Below are 14,704 nucleotides of genomic sequence, written 5' to 3'. Positions count from 1 at the left end.
TTGGGGAGCCAGTGGAGTGTTTTGAGCGAGAGGGGGTCCTGATCTACCTGATACTGTAAAAGAAGCACTTTGACTATATGGTTGTGATGACCAGACGACGGATGGACCAGTCATCAGTGAAATACGAAGGAAAGTTAGGATAAGGAGCAGCTCCGGTCTTATGAATGGAATTGCTTTTTCCTGATGGAGAAAAAGCAGGTTGAAGGAGCTTGATAAGACCTGTAATCCGGAGTGAGTTTGTGTTTCTGCTGAATTTGAGATACTTTCTAGCAATCCACGGATGTCTGGTGGCACATGGATCGAGTGTTGGGCTTCTGACCACCAGGTCATTGACACAAACTCACCTGCCACGCTGCAGGAGCCAGCGTTTCGGTCTCGCAAACCCTAAGCAAGTCTGTAAGTTCATATCTGAAATAACCCCTAATTCCCTGGAATAGAGTAAATGGTTAATTCATATTAGTATCACTTTAATATAATACTCTATAGTTCACATAAAGGTGAATGCTTGGTCTCAGTTCAGCAAACATTTAATGAGCTCCAATAATGGGTCAGGGGCCGTGAAAGAGGGATAAAAGGTGATCTGCCCCTTTATGGAGCTACAATCAAAAGTTGAGTCAATCACAATGAAGGACGCATATGTGATATGATAGAGATGAGCACAACTGCCAGGGGGCGAAGAAGAGTGGGCACTAAAACACGATGGGTGGTGAGAATGTGAAAACAGACCCCTATGGCGAAACCTCGGGGAACCGTGAGCTGGAATCAAGTCCACGGCAGTGACTGTGGTTTATGAGGTTTCCCGGTCTGTGGTTTCGTTGACATGTGGTTGCCTTGCTGTCGTAGAGCCTCTTTCTGCAAAATGGTTTTATGGAGAGTTGAACATACCAAGTCGGACACGGACTGCTCTTGTGTGCTGCTGGGTGATAGTTTTTTCATCTCAAGAAGAACAAAAATGAGTTAGGAAGTTTGCATTGGTTACTTCAAAGCAAAGTGTCCCATATGTTTCAATGTCATGCACTTCATTCTGTTAGCTTTTCCACATTATATTCAACGTTGAAATAAAAGCAAAATGTAGCTTTGCAACTATACAGCCCATCCTTCCTCTGGGTAGGATTGAAGATTTACAGAAGAGCCAAAGATAAAAGCAGCATTTATTGCATTCCACATGCCAGTCTCAGTGCGCGGTGTTTGTGAGTGCTTTATTTATACTTATGGCTGCACTTTGGCAGGTACTACTAATGCCATTTTGCTGGTGATGAAACTGAGGCTCCAGAGCCCAAGGTCACCCAGATAGTACATAGCAAGTCTGTCTGATCTCTAGGCTCAGCTTCTTGCGCCTCCACTGTGCTGTCTCAGGATATCACTGTGTGTCCACAAAGAGACCAAATGAAGCCCTTAGAAATGTTATTTTCAGAAGAAACACTTTGTCCACTCTTACTAGGTGAATGTCATTATCCTTTAAGTGATTCCTGACCCTTAATTTCTAAGTAATACCCATCAAGAGTACAGAGGGAATTTGCCCCTAAACTGGAAAGTGCTGGTCATCTCTGATTTAAGGACTCAAGATCTACAAGGGACTTTAAAAAGTTAGTGGGAAAAAATGCTGTCATTTTAAAATTCTGTTTCCCACAAACTTTTTAAGTCCCATTGTATTACTTTAAATACTTTTTTATAAATTATACCAAAGAGTATTGGTTTTCAGTTCAGTAATCTTCCTGAAACGATCACACATTCTGAGGGAAGAAAACAAACATTTTGGTTTTTTTTCAGATTTTACAGAAAGATCACTTACATTTATAAAACACCTACTAGGTGCCTGCCACTGAAAATTTTCCACAATGAGTAGTCACGGAAGCAGCAGTCAAGAAATCAGACAACACGTTGCACTGGGTAAATCTGCTGCACAAGACCTCTTTAGCGTACTGAAAAGCAAGGGTGTCGCTGTGAAATTTAAGGTGCCTGCCATGCTTGTGAAAGATGGACATCGACCAAGGATGACCAGAGAAGAATCGATGCGTTTAAATGATGGTGCTGACGACGAAGAACGGTGTAAGCACTCTGGGCTGCCAAAAGAACAAACGAATCTGTCTTTGAAGAAGTCCAGTCAAAAGGCCCCTTGGGAGCATGAATGGCAAGACTTCATCCCACATATGTTGGGCATGTTACCGAGAGAGAGCCGTACCGACAATACCCTCTTTGGTAAAGTAGAAGGACAGGGAAAAAGAGGAAGATCCTTCAGGAGGTGGATCGATAAAACGCTGCTTCCGTGAGCTCAAACAATCGTGAGGGTGGCACAGGCCTGGCGGTGTTTCATTCTGTCGCACATGGGATCCCAAGGAGTCGGGCTTGACTGCGTGGCACCCACATACTGCAATGCGTGTGCCTGCCACTCAGTGATTTACACACTGAGCGCTCTCTGTAACTCCAACCACACCATGGCGTGTTATTAACATCTGGTGAGGTTCAAAAGGTCTAAGGGACTTTCTAGACCACACCATGATAGGATTGGGCTTTGAACCCTCATCTATCTAAACACAGCTCAGATCAAACTCATAAGCTCATGCTGCCTCCCCAGACAAGGGACTAGCTTCCACTTAAAAGTATTCAGAGATAAACACTAGAAAGACCATAGACTGAGTCTCTGGATTCCACCATGCTGATTCCCATAATATATTATGACATCAAAGAATTTTTCCTTGTTGGTGCAGAAATCCATCACAGGACGACTCGCTATGCTGTTATCATTGTAACGCACACAGTGCTCTCAGAGACCTTCAGAAGATTTCTTTCTATCAGTCTTCAGAGGACACGACTGTTGTGCTGGCGACCCCTTAATTCAGGTCCTTTGAAAATGATTTAGATGCAAGTGAAATCTAGAAGTGACAAGGCAGTTGTCACCAATTGGAATTTAAAAAAAAGAAAAGAACATTTTCATCTCATTGTGAAAGGAAACAGTGCCTCTTGAATTCTTCACACCAAGCCACAAACACATCCGTTAAAGGAGCTGCGGATCCTTGACATGTGATTGATAAGAGGCTGCTGAGCGGCTGGTAGCTCCCCGGGGTGAGGATGGGGGAAGAGAGCAGGGCAGCATCAGCTGCTGCCCTGCTAGAGGCTTCTCATCATCACCCCTCCGGGTCCCGCCCTCTAAGAAAATCTTCATAAAGTAGAACCCTGCTTCATGGCACTTTTGAGAGCACTCGGTATTTTTTCCCTTCACTTCATCCCCATACAATCCAGGAATAATAAACGAGGTAGGAAATTCCACCATAATTTATCAGACAGGAAAATTACATGATAAGGCCCAGAGAAGTACCAACTTGTCCAGGCTCACACAGACGAGTTCATAGGAACCAGACTCCTTCCTGTCTCTATGAGGATCGCTTTGTGCTCTGCTTCAGTAGTGTTTTCAGCCCAGAGCAATGTGCCTCACAGAACAGTTGACAATGTCTGGAGACATTTAGGTTGTCACAACTGGTAGGGGAGAAAGTAGATGCTACATGCATCTTGTGGTTAGAGACCAGGGATGCTGCCAACCATGCCACAATGCACAGAAGGATCGATTCCCACCTAGCAACAGTGTTGTGAGAGGCCCTTTTCTACATTACACAAGTATAGAGCATAGAACAACAATCATATTTAACAGCAACAGCCGTTTATTTATTGAGTGCGTTCAAAACTATGCACAAGGTTTTTAATGCATTCATGTAAAAAAGAGTTTATAACCTTTTGAATAGGGTTTTATTAGACCCGGTCTACAGACAAGAAAGAAAACAGATTTGGAGAGGTTATGTAACTGATCCGAGTCACAGTGTGAATGAGAAGTAGACTTGAGACTCACCCCTATGATGTGTGTGTTCTCATCGACAGTGATTGAGATGGCGTAAGCTGGTGTGGCAGGGTTGAAATAAGACTTTTCCTTCTCCTTCCCCAATGGGGCTGAGTCTCAGGGGGAATGTTTCTGCATTCTTTACTGTAAGTCTAAGTTAAGGAGATTTCAAAATCTCCATGGGGTTTCTCATTTTCCCACTGATAACTTTTGTTTTAGTTTCAAGCAAGCACAGCTAAAAAAAGAAAAGAAAAAAGCAGGGGCCTAATTAAGTGCAGAATGCAAGCATTTGCTGTACTTTGTAGAATAAAAGCAGTTGAGAGCAGTATGTCACAGATTGTTTTATCTGTGAACTTTCACTCTAGGACAGAAGATAAAATTAAACACAACCAAATATATCTTCTATGAATTCTGGGAGTTGGCTCTACTAGGGCTATGTGGCTGGGTCTGGGCAGTGCTTGGAGAGATTGAAAGAAAAGGATAAATTACCTGACCTCTCGTCCTCCCGTCTTTGCTTTCATGTCCCACATAGCTAATAATTAGATTGGTTAATTACTTATTCAGTCACTCACCTAAGTCAAGGACTGAGTTTCTACTATTTCAAATCTGACAACAATCTAGATCATTCAAGTCCTCATGTAGTTTACAACTGTGCAAGAACCAGACCACCACCATTAAGTCCTGTCATACAACCAAACCAAACCCACTGCCATTAATTCAGACTCATGATAACCCTATGGAGAGGATAGAACTGCTTCCAGAGCTGTTATCTTTACCGAAGAAGACAAACGGGTGGGTTCCAATGGCCCACTATTCAGCAGGCAGCTCAGCACTTTAACCACTGTCACACACACACACACACACACACATTCTCATGTCGACTCCAACTCCCAGTGACCTTATAGGACAGGGTGGAACTACCACTGTGGGTTTCCGCAACTGAAACTCTTTAGGGAAGTAGAAAGATTCATCTTTCTCCTGCAAAGTGACTGGTGGTTTTGAACTGCCAACCTTGTGGTTAGCAGCCCAACGTAACCCACTACACCACCCGGGCTCCTCTAAGTCCCCAAATCAGAGTGTGCCACTAGGTGCTTTGCATTTCAGTGCTGTTTCCAGTTTGTTGCATTCGCTTCTTGACACAAGCATCTGACTTAGGGCTCAGCTGATGATCAATAGAAATGTGAGTTGACAGTATGCACGGTGACCCCAGGATAAAGGTACCATTCCAACTTACTGATGGAGAAACAGAGGCAGTGTGGTTTAAACTGCTGAAGCCAAGATTCAAACCAAATCCACAGGCATCCAGAACGAGTCCTCTGACCACTCTTCCTGAACTGTTTAAAGAGCACGTGCAAGAGAATTTCAGAGGACTCAACATTATCTTTCTCTTCCCTTTGATCTTTATGAGTTGTCTGTCTGGGTCTTTGGGGTGCTTCCCACTGCTTCTCTTATTTGCAGCTCCAGGAGTGCAGGAATGGGGGTCCCAGGCACAAAGACACGTTTCCTGAATGACCCGGGCCCTCTTCTGAGACTCAGCCCAGAGAGGGCCAGTTTCCTCCAGCAGCTCCCACCAGGCAGGACTGGGTCGTGGTTTGCCTCGTGGTGTTTGCCCGTTTCTGCTTTCAGCTCTGCTCCCTTCCCAGCAGCCCCAGAACCCCAGTCCTCAGGGTTGGCCCTCTTCTCCGAGATCCTGCCTTTTACCCCTTAATTCCCTCTACTTTCCACTGATCACTGTGACTGCCTTCCAAACCAAATCCCATGAGTTTGGTGGAAAACCAGTCCCCCAAAAAAGGAGAGAGAGAGAGAAACATGTTCCCCATGTTCTTTCCAACTGGGCCCTGGATACCCCCATCTCTGAGGTTCACGGCTTCACTGTCGACCTTGTCCTTGCTTTTGGAGGCAGCCCTGGGGCTAAAGGATGGGAAATGCCACTTTGGCCATTTTTCTTTGTCTCTATTCCATCACAACTGCGTATATTCTCCTTCCCTCGTTAATTGCGAATCCCCCACTTGTCTTTAATTCGGGGCTAAGTGAAATCCTGACTGTGTTACTTGTTCGTTTGTTCCTGTTGGCCCTAGATCAAGTCAGTCCTATGGACAAAATGTCCCCCTCTAGTCTTGCTAGCATGTCTTGTTCTCCTCTGTGTAAGAGCATATCTTTCTCTCAAACAAGAGAACTGCCAAGGAGCAGTGGAGTTCTTATTCTTCAGCCAGTTCCACAGAAGAGCACTCGTTGGTAAGAAACGCAGGAAACCATCTGACTCCACCTTGAGGTTTCATACCTGACCTGCTGCTCTCGTCTTTCCTTTTAAGTTCCCGGCTTGCAACAGTTTGCCAAAGGGCATCTTGCCCAGTCCTACGTCTAAATGCCCTGGACTTGTCCCCTAACCTTATGAACACCCACCTTGGGGTTTGCGTTGTCACAAGCCGTTTTGCGCAGTGCAGTGGTTTGCAGTTTGGGGCGAAGCAGATGTTTTCCAGATTGTGAACACTGCAGTTTTTAACTCACTCTGTCAGCAGCCTTCTCCCAGGTTCCATAGAAGACCTGCTGTAAGGCAATTTGTCTTTCAGCCATTTCTTCAAACCCAAATTGAACAGTACAGGGCTTGGAAGGTGGTGGGGAGGGGGACGGAGGAGGAAATCGAGCACTGCTTTGTATAGTTTGAAGATTTCTGGAAGAGTTAGTTTCAGGCTACAGAGATTTTCAAGATGTACTTAGGCTCCAGTCTTTATAAATGTTCAACAAAGTAAAGAACAATAGTGACCCAAAACGTATAGTTAAGCCATGTTCCATAAACATTAAAAACTGGTTTTTCTCTCAAGAATTTTTTATTTTTAACTACTGTCCCCAAAGTCAAGGAACATCAACAAAGAACGCTGCAGGACTGGGCTAGCAGTAATGCAAGGCCTTGCCCAGGCCTAGAACAGAACCAGTTACCTTACCAGGAGAGTATCTCTGAGCCTGAAAAGAGCATCCAGTGCATGCTGTGGCCTCTGATAGAGGCATGCAGCGAAGCCTCCACAGCCCAGAAAGGATGGAGACGGGGATAAACATATTAACCACTCTCTCTTCTTGCCGTCTGTCTCTCGCCAACCTCTCCATTGGTTAAAGCTAACTAGGAGCCAGAGAGGAAGCGTGCCATTTATATAACCTCCATAGATGTTAATGTCAGCCTCCAGCTGGGTAGAGAAGGACAAAGACAGGAACTGGTGGGGACACTGAGGGAATACACCCCTCTTTGGTTACACATTACAGGCAGCCCCTGGATTTCCAATATCCCACTTAGAGACACCCCCTACGTGGCCTTTGATGTTATACATTTGCCCTCACATAGAAAAGATTGAAGCAACTCTTGCTCACAAAATTTTCATCAAAATTGCCTTCACTTGCTTTGCAAGTGCTGCTGTTACATCACTGAAAAGACTTCTAGCTTTTTCTTTCCTTTTCTGCTTTTTTAATCCTTTTATTGGGAGCTCTTACAGATATCATGACATTCCATCGTTCAGTCCCATCCAGCAGTATTGTAGCATTGCCACCAGAGTCAGTTTCAGAACATTTTCTCTCTTCTTGAGCTCCTGATATCAGCTCCCCTTGGTCGCCTCCCTCCTCCACCCCACCCCCAGGAACCTTTATTTATTCATTTATTTATTTTTGCCATCTCTTACTCCATCCACTGCATCCATTCACATACAGTTGTGTTGTTCCCTCCCCTTGAGCAGGGTTATACAGTCATCAATGCTGTCACCTCCCTCTTCCTCCCCCCACCCCCCTTCCTGTCATTCTGATGCTTGGGTTTGGCAGGGGATGGGAGGCAGGAAGTTTGACCACCTTGCTGCCATTGGCTGAGGATGCCCTCAGAAGCTCAGTATCCACAGGCAAGAGAAGACAGGAGTCGAGCTTTTTCTTAATGCTAATCCAAACTCACTGCCATTCAATCCCTTCCAACTCCAAGAGGCCCTATAGAAGAGTGTGGAAAGGCACCTCTGGGATTTTGAAACTGTACATCTGAACTGGAACAAGCAATCCTATCTTGCTCCCAAGGAGCAGCCGGTGGGCTCCAACAACCGACCTTTTGGTTTTCAGCCCTGTGCTTAACCCACTGTATCACCAGGGCTCCTTTGCATGGATTAAATAAGAACTATCTGCACCTGCTCCAACGTCCTTACGAAAGTTTAAAGACACAGGAACAGATCTTCTTTTCAGTCCAGGGACTAGCTTCATCTGTTATAAGTTCAGTAGTAAAACTGAAATAAGTTGTGTGAACTCCGTTTAGTAAACCGTGGATCTGGGAAGGAGCGCTGGCCCCCCTGCAGCCTCACATGCTCCCTGCGAAGGCCTCACCTCGGTCTCACGCTTCTCCAGGCTTGGCTTACCGTTGAGGACGTCCCACACATGGCAGTCTCTGCTCTGAAGGGCTCTATGAAGACTCGATGGCCCCCAAGCCCTGCCTGTTGAGCTAAGAATCCTATTAGGGCACAGGTATCTGGTGAATTACAAACGCATCTAACAATAATTATTATCAGGCACGCTATCTTGTTCAGCAGCCAATATATATATATATATATATATGAGATCTGATTTTTTTTTTTGTTGGCCTCTGATTCAAATCTAAATAAACGAAACACACAGAGAAAGATTGAGAATGAACAAGTTCATGGGCTAGATCCAGTTTCTAACCTCCGGTATGATTTCTCCTCCAAGTTAGAAGAATCTATCATATACTCTTTCGTCCAAAGTGTCTCTACTTCCTTGTAACTATCTCTGTTGTCCTATTTTCTACCTCTTCAAAATGCTTTCTAAAAATGTGGCTCTTCCAATAGAGGGCGGCTTCCCTGTGGTAGAGGACAGGTAGAGGAAGACTGACTGACTGGTCGTTTGGGTCATTACCCAGCATTACGAGTGGAGGGTCTTATGTTGTGATAAGCACCACATATGAAATATTTTAGTTTCATCATTTTATTTCTGGATTTAACTGAGGCCTCAAGACTCCCACTACGACTCACTAATTACTTTTGTGTATTTGGTCATATCAATAATTATTTAGTATATTTCCTTAACTATGACCATTTCCAAGCATAACCTAGCTGTAAGCTGTAAAATATTTTACATTTCAGTTATTGGATTTAGGATCCATATGTAGCCTGTTGTATGGGAGCCTTGACATTTTATTCCTGTATTCGCACAATGAGCCACTTTCTTACATTCCTACAGCATCACTTGTCTGTCAGTTTGTCATACTGTGGTGGCTTGTGTGTTGCTGTGATGCTGGAAGCTATGTCACTGGTATTTCAAATGCCAGCAGGTCCACCCACAGTGAACAGGTTTCAGCAGAACTTCCAGAGTGAGACAATGAAGAATCACTCAGCTCCTCAATTTGGAGGGAGAAACCCATGAAAATGTGATGCATAGCTTTAAAGCATTTTCAAATACTGAAAGTCTAGACAAAGGAAGTAGAACATTGTCAGAGATACTGCAGCAAATGGGCCTCTCCAGGACCGGATTTCCTGGAGGGAAGTCGGCCATGGTGACATGAGTCCGGTACAGCCTGTGGGAGTGGACCCCTTGGGATCTGCATTTGCTGATGGGGCAGGGCTCAAGGGGAAGAGAAACATCTACAGAAATCTAATGATCACATCTTGGAATGTGAGGAGTATGAATTTAGGAAAATTGGAAGTGGTCAAAAATGAAATGGAAAGCATGAAGGTTGATATCCTAGGTATCAGGGAGCTGAAATGGACAGGTACTGGCCCTTTTGAATCAGAAAACCGTATGATTTACTCTGCAGGGAATAACGCAATCACGAGGAATGGTGGGGCATTACTGTCAGAAAGGATCCTGCTAAATCCATCATGAAGTGCCACCTATCTACGATTGGATTATATCTATCTGCCTTCAAGGAAATCCAATCAATACAACTATAATTCAACTTCGTGCCCCAACCACAAAAAGCTAATGGTGAAGAAATTGAAGAATTCCACCAACTTTTTCAGTCTGAAATGAATCAAACATTCAACCCAGAGGCACGGATCGTTCCTGGTGATTGGAATGCCAAAATTGGAAATAATGAGGAAGGGACAGTAGTTGGAAAATAGGAACTTTGTGATCAAAATGAAGCTGGAAATCGCATGGTAGAATTTTCTAAATCAACAACTTGTTCCTAGCAAATACATTTTTTCAACAACACAAACGGCAACTCTACACATGAACTTCCCCACATGAAATACACAGAGTACATCTGTGGGAAGACATGATGGAGAAGCTCAATATTAGCAGCTAAAACCAGACCAGGGGCCCACTGGAACAGACTGTCAATTGCTCAGATGTAATTTCAAGATAAAGCTGAAAAAAATTAAAACATATCCACAAGAGCCGAAATCCGACCTGGAGTCTATTCCACCTGAATTCTGAGAACATCTCAAGAACAGAAATGATACGTTGAACCCTATCGTTGACAGAAGACCAGATGAGCTGTGGAAGGACATCAAGACCAGCATTAATGAAGAAAGCAAAAGGTCTTTAAAAAAAACAAAACAGGAAAGAAAACATAAAAGTGGATGTCAGAAGAGACTCCGAAACTTGCTATTAATCATAAAGTGACTAAAGCCAATGGAAGGAAGGATGGAGTCAAGGAGCTGAATGGAAATTTTCAAAAGGCAGCTCCAGCAGACAAAGCCAAATATTATAACAAAAGGTGCAAGGCCCTAGAATTAGAAAACCAAAAGGGAAGTACACATTCAGTGTATCTGAAACCGAAAGAACTTTTTTAGAATATAAATATCATTCAATTGCAAAATCTTCTAACAATGTTTTATCCAGACCTCCATCTTGGAAGATTAGCCCTTAGATGCCCAAATTTTTTTAGTCTACCACCCTCCTTCCAACTAAAATCTTCTATAGCCTATTATCCAGGATAAAGTATAGGCATCTGCTTTTTGGCCCTCCTCCTGGATCATGCCGGCACCCCCAGGGGGTAGTATTGCCCACTTTGGGAAACACTGGATGAGGCCAACTCTCACCTTTATTGTTATTGTCACTAGATTCTGTCAAGTCTCTTTCTACTCATGGCAACCTTCTGTATAACAATAAAATAATGCTCCAAACCTGCACTAATCTCACAGACATATCTATGTTTGAGCCCACTCTTGCAGTTATTGCGTCAGCCCATCTCCTCGAGGGTCTTGACGCGTTTTGTGCTAACACTACACCGGCACAATGTCCTTCCCCAGTGACTTGTCCCTGCTGATAACATCTCCCAAGTGAAGTCTTGCCATCCTCACTTCTAAGGAGCATTCTGGCTGTACTTCTTTCGAGACGGATTTGTGCTTCTGACTGTGCAAGATATTCCTCACCTTCACCATAATTCAAAGTCCTCAATTTTTCTTAGGTCTTCCTTATACATTTTCCTGCTTCTACTCACTCCTGAGACAATTAAAAACACCATGGGTTGGGTAGGTGCACCTCAGTCTTCAAAGTGCCCTCTTTTCTTTTTCATAGTTTAAAAGATGTTTTTGCAGCAGATAGGCCCCTCGCAGTCCGTCCTTTGATTTATCGGCGGCTGCTCCATGAGTGTTGATTGTGGATGCCAAGGAGATGAAAAGCGAAACCCTTGGCAAGTTCATAAAAGGCACCTGTTTATCATGGGAGGATTGCTGTTTTCTTCATGCTGAGCTGTAAACCACACTTAGATTGTAGTCCTGGAGTTCATCCGTAACCTGTACTGCTCACTTTTCAAGTATTGTTCTCGGCCCATAAGCAGCCTTGGGTCATCTGCATAATACAGGCTGTTAATGAATCTTATGGTCCAGCTTCTTGAATAATTTGCTCAATGGATAGATCGAATGAGTAGAGTAAAAAGTTACAACCCTTTCTCACGTTTCCTGAATTTTAACCATGTAGTATCATCCCCTTGCTTCATTTGAACTACTGTCTCTTAGTCTTGTATGTCCAAATTTCACATGAGCACAATGCAGTGTTCTGGATTTTCAGTTCATCACAATGTTATCCATACTTTTTAATGATCCACCCAGTGAATGCCTTTGAACAGTCAATAAAATCCAGATAAACACTTTTATGGTATTTTCTGTTTTCAGCCCAAATCCATCTGATTTTAGCAATGATATCATTCCTTCATGTCTTCTGAATCCAGCTCAAATTTCTGACAGCTCTCTTTCAATATATATTTCTATATCCATTTTTGAGTTGTCTTCAGCAAAATTTTACTTACATGTGATATTAGTGATACTAATACTATAGTGTTTGATAATTTCTACATTCTGTTAGATCATTTGATTTGTCACAAATATGGGTCTCATTCAGTCAGCTGGCTTGGTAGTTATCTTCCAAATTTCTTAGTGTAGTAAGTGAGTGCTTCCAGAATTGTATCCATTTGTTGAAACATCTCAATTGATATTCCACCAATTCTTGGAGTCTTGTTTTTGATAAATGCCTTCAGTGTATCCTGAACTTCTTCCTTCCATACCATTGGTTCTTGATCATATGCTCCAAATTCTTTGGATGCTTCCTTTATCATTCAAAAGGAGCCCTCGTGGGGTAGTGGTTATACATTGGGCTGTTAAACGCAAGGTCAGTAGTTTGAAACCGCCAGCTGCTCAAAAGGAGAAAGATAAGGCTTTGTACTCCAGTAAAAAATTACAGTCTCAACCCCGCCCCCCAGAAGCAGTTCTACCCTGTCCTATCGGGTCACACCTGGGCTCTTGTGAATCTGTGTTCATTTTCTTCAGCTTCAACTTGAGCTTGCATATGAGCAATTGATGGACAACTTGATAACCGTTTTGCAGTGTGCCCCAACCTGGTTCTGATTGTTGATAAACAACTTCTCCATCGTCTCTTTTCACAGATGTAGTATATTTGATGCTTGTATATTTTATCCTCTGGTACCCACATACATGGTTGCCTGTGCTGTTTCAAAAAAGATGTTTACAATGAGTAGATCATTGGTCTTATGAAATTTGACACTTGATCTTAGCCAAAAGGCTGTGAAGCAATTGGTCTTATGAAATTTTAGCATGTGATCTCTTCTGTTATTTCTTTCACTGAGGTTATATTTTCCAACTGCTCTTCCTTCTTCATTTCCAACCTTTGGCAGTAACTATCAATGCATCTTGATGGCATGTTTGGTCAAGTTCAGACTGTAGAAGTCAATTTAAAGTTCTTCAGTTTGGCAATAACGATTGATGGATACATTTGAGTAATAGTTGTGTTAACTGGTCTTCATTATAGATGTATAGTTATTATCCTATCACTTACAGTGTTATTCTTCAAGGTAGTTCTTAAAAATTTTCACAATAAACGTGACAAGTTCCTCTTCAATACATATTTCCAGCATAGTAGATTATATGATTGCAAAATTAAAAATAGCCCAAAATAGTCTATTTCAGCTCACTAATGCCTAGGATACTTTGTAATTCTACCTTCCAATGTCTTAGGGACCTAATGCTGCTATAACAGAAATGCCACCAGTGAATGGCTTTAACACACATACTCCCTGAGGCTTACGAGGCTAGAAATCCAAAGAGCTAGCTCTAGGGCAGCGGTTCTCAACCTGTGGGTCATGACTCTTTTGGGGGTCGAATTCACAGGGTTCGCCCGATTCATAACAGTAGCAAAATGACAGTTATGAAGTAGCAACGAAAATAATGTTATGGTTGGGGGTCACCACCACATGAGGAGTTGTATGAGGAGGGTGGAGAGCCACTGCTCCAGGGGAAGTTGTTCTCTCTGTGTAGGCTCTGGAAGGATCCAGGCCTCCTCTCAGCAGCCCGGGCTCACCCCCTTGGAGATGTCCATGTGTCTTGGCATAAATCTTCTCTGGTTCTAAGAAGTGACACATACTGGTCCTGGCTCTTCTTTCCCCGGCCTCAGTCATGGGCCCCTCTCTCTTTGCTCATTTCTCTCTCCTTTTATCGCTTGTGATATACAAGGTGCTGCAGATGACACTGTAGCAACCAGGGCTGTGACAGGGTGTTGCATCCTACCCTTAGCCTTCTTATTGGCTTATCATATCACACCACGCTCTAGAGGGTCATATCTGCTACATCACATCACTAGATCACTTCCAAAAATGGAGACTCATAGCCCGGTCAAGTGGACACATATTTTTTTGCATCGACACATTTCAATTTCTGACAGCCGATTCTGGATGTATGTTTGCAACTGTTTGCTCTCATTTGGAGGCATGCCACATCAGCAAATGAAGGTCCCAAAGTTTTACTCATCTATTGAGGTCGACTCTGCTTTGAGCAGGTGGCTCTTCCGCAGTTGTATTTTGAGTGCCTTTTAACCTGAGAGGCTCATCTTCTGCTGGTCTATCAGACTGTATTCCACTGCTATTCATAGATGGTCCCCACTTTGTTCAAAGTTGACTTCTAGGCTCTTCTTGCTAGTCTGCCTTCCCAGTCTGGAAGGTCTGCCCTATGCTGTCCACCAGGCAGACCCTGCTTGTATTTGAAATATCTGTGGCATCGCTTCCAGCATCACACCAACTGGCAAGCCACCACAGTACAATACAAAAACAGACTCCTCTTTTGAAGAGTAACAGGAGGCATTTAGTGTGTATAGAATCTTTTTAGGAAACTCATGTGGATTCTAGTTAATGCAAATGTTCTCAAGTGCTCACAAATGAATAACTACACCTAACTTGTTATAGTTAAGACATCTTCTTAATCACTTAATTTATTTTGCCTTATCTCGGTGTTTTTAAGAATTCATTTATACATAATGCAATAGATCACATACTTAGGACTTTTTAAAAATAATTTTACTAGGGGCTCATACAACTTTCATCACAATCCATATACACATCAATTGTGTAAAGCACATTTGTACATTCATTGCCCTCATCATTCTCAAAACATC

At 43.2% G+C, this 14,704-nt stretch overlaps 1 protein-coding gene across 1 annotated transcript in view; it reads left to right on the top strand.

Annotated features, from left to right (window-relative positions):
• The window catches only part of LOC101649458 (inactive tyrosine-protein kinase transmembrane receptor ROR1), a 343,582-nt gene that overhangs the window by 162,260 nt on the left and 166,618 nt on the right, over positions 1 to 14,704 (top strand). The window lies entirely within an intron of this gene.

This window comes from Echinops telfairi, unplaced genomic scaffold (genome assembly GCF_000313985.2).
Source record: "Echinops telfairi isolate 266 unplaced genomic scaffold, ASM31398v2 ScPeMD7_443;HRSCAF=831, whole genome shotgun sequence".
In the NCBI taxonomy this organism is placed as follows: Eukaryota; Metazoa; Chordata; class Mammalia; order Afrosoricida; family Tenrecidae; genus Echinops; species Echinops telfairi.
This window is presented reverse-complemented; position numbering and strand designations above follow the sequence as displayed.